Consider the following 3,122-nt stretch of genomic DNA (forward strand, 5'->3'; position numbering starts at 1 on the left):
CCACAGCCAACAGAAAATACTTAAGGCCATCCAATCCAACTCCCTTCATCAGGGCATGAAAGAGCCATCCAGCCATTGATATAGATAGATAGATAGATAGATAATGATTCACAAACAGAGAGATATAGTATCATAGATTTGAAAGGGACCCTTAAAGAAGGACAATGATATGTTGCATGTTCCAGAGTAGGCAAACCAGACACTCTCCACATCAACACTGACAAAGAAACAACAAGAAATACTGTTTACTCACAAGCATAAAGGAATTACATATATTAGAAACCAACACTTTCTCATTACTTTATTTCCCAGATCAACAGACTGGGCCACAGCAACACATGGCAGGGGACAGCTAGTGTTCTATATTATTATTATTGTATTACTAATATATTAAATATAATTACTATTCATAATATATAACAATATATATAATAATATATATTACATTATATATATTGTTATTGTATTACTAATATATTAAATATAATTACCACTGATAATATATAACAATACATATAATAATATACGGTTTTATTATTGTGTATTTTAAGTTGTATTTTTTTTATTGTGAGCCGCTTTGAGTCTCCGTATGGAGAGATAAAGCAGGATATAAATAAATTAATATCTATAAAATTATAAAATAATGGTGACATAAAGAAAGTAAATAAATAACAGTATTAATGGTACAAAGAGTTTAATAGTTTTTACATACTCATATTTTATATGTTTTCAAATTGCATTTAATTTGCATTAAAAACAAAATAATTTTAATGAATCCACGTGGCTTTAATTTGCATAAAAATTAAATAAATATTTTGATGAATTTGAATTTAATTTGCATGAAAATGAAATAAATATTTTGATGAATTATATATTATATTATATATATATATTACTGGTTATATATTACCAGTAGTAATTATAACTAATATATTAGTAAATTTGAATAAAAATGAAATAAATATTTTGATGAATTATATATTATATATTAGATATATTACTGGTTATATATTACCAGTAGTAATTATAACTAATACATTAGTAAATTTGCATAAAAATAAAATAAATATTTTGATGAATTTGAATTTAATTTGCATGAAAATGAAATATTTTGATGAATTATGGTTATATATTACCAGTAGTAATTATAACTAATATATTAGTATTACTACATTACAATATTATTATTATATATTATTATACTGTATTATTATTATTATTACTATTCTATTGTATTACATCATATTATTATTTCAATAAATAATAAAATAAAGGCAGCATAAAGAAAGTAAAATACACAACTATATTTAATGGCACAAAGGGTTTAATAGTTTTTACAATATTATTATTATATTGTATTATATTGTATTATTATTACTATTATATTATATTATTATTTTAATAAATAATAAAATAAAGGCAGCATAAAGAAAGTAAAATACATAACTATATTAATGGTGCAAAGGATTTAATAGTTTTTACACACTCATAATTATAACTAATATATTAGTATTACTATATTACAATATTATTATTATTATATATATTTATACTGTATTATTATTACTATTATATTGCATTACATCATATTATTATTTTAATAAATAATAAAGGCAGTATGAAGAAAGTAAAGTACATAACTATATTTAATGGCACAAAGGGTTTAATAGTTTTTACATACTTATATATTATCAGTAGTAATTATAATTGACATATTAGTATTACTATATTACAATATTATTATTATATATCATTATATTGTATTATTATTATTACTAGTATATTGTATTACATCATATTATTATTTCAATAAATAATAAAATAAAGGCAGCATAAAGAAAGTAAAATACACAACTATATTTAATGGTGCAAAGGGTTTAATAGTTTTTACACACTCATAATTATAACTAATATATTAGTATTACTATATTACAATATTATTATTATATATCATTATATTGTATTATTATTATTACTAGTATATTGTATTACATTACATTATTATTTCAATAAATAATACAATAAAGGCAGCATAAAGAAAGTAAAATACCTAACTATATTTAATGACACAAAAAGGGTTTAATAGTTTTTACATACTTATATATTATCAGTAGTAATTATAATTGACATATTAGTATTACTATATTACAATATGATTATTATATATCATTATATTGTGTTATTATTATTATTATATTATATTATCATTATATTATTATTTTAATAAATAATAAAATACAGAAAGTAAATACATAACTATATTAATGGCACAAAGGGTTTAATAGTTTTCACAAAATTGCATTTAATTTGCAGTAAAAAAATTAAAATAAAATAATTGTAATGAATCCACATGGCTTTAATTTGCATAGATTTAATTTGCATAAAAATAAAATACATATTTTGATGAATTTGCATGAGTTCAATTTGCATACATAGATAGAAATAATACAATATATATATATATATATATATATATATTCCAGCAATGGTGACTTAAAAAAGGGATCTATTCAAGGGATCCACTGAAAACTTTTGAATCAGGAGGAGAAAGGAACAAAGAGACAAGGCAGGGAAAGAGCCTGGATGGATGGATGCTGTTCCCACTCACCTTCCTGGCTCTCCTGGCTGAGCAAAGGCTCTCCTGCTTCTTCTATGGGTTTCCAATGGGCAAAAAAGGCAAAGAGGGAGAAGTGCTGCTTTCTGCTGCTTGCTCGCCTCGCCCACTTCCTTGCACTGCAGCCAGCCAGGCTCCCTGGCCCCGCCCACTTAAGATCTGGCCACGCCCACATCCAGGCCGGCTCTGCTCAGGTCTCTCGCGCCTCTCCCATTGGCTCGCCCATTCTCGGCCACGCCCCCCTCTCTTTTCATTGGCTGGTAGGCGTGTCCTGCAATGCCACTCCCCCTCTCTGTTTCCCTCCTTGTAAATAGGTAAGATGTTGCAAAAAAAAATAGGTAAGATGTTGCAAAGCCTTTAGGAAGTGGCAGTCCCTCCTAGTTTTGATACTTTTTTTTTACTATGTATTTTATTAGGAAATCAAGTAAATTAATGTTTCTTATCTCCAATATACATGTTTGTTGGGCAAGTGCCTAGACCTCATTGCAAAATAATTAATGTATTTTTA

General features: G+C 25.5%; 1 protein-coding gene across 1 annotated transcript in view; it reads right to left on the reverse strand.

The window, feature by feature from the left end:
* Positions 1–2,752, reverse strand: part of PAK1 (p21 (RAC1) activated kinase 1) — a 133,834-nt gene extending 131,082 nt beyond the window's left edge. Inside the window, exon 1 of the mRNA XM_067466475.1 lies at positions 2,609–2,752. The gene's annotated coding sequence lies outside the window, so the exon portion shown is untranslated. The remainder of the gene's footprint in view (positions 1–2,608) is intronic.
* Positions 2,753–3,122: the final 370 nt, after the last annotated feature.

This window comes from Anolis sagrei, chromosome 3, assembly GCF_037176765.1.
Source record: "Anolis sagrei isolate rAnoSag1 chromosome 3, rAnoSag1.mat, whole genome shotgun sequence".
Classification (NCBI taxonomy): domain Eukaryota; kingdom Metazoa; phylum Chordata; class Lepidosauria; order Squamata; family Dactyloidae; genus Anolis; species Anolis sagrei.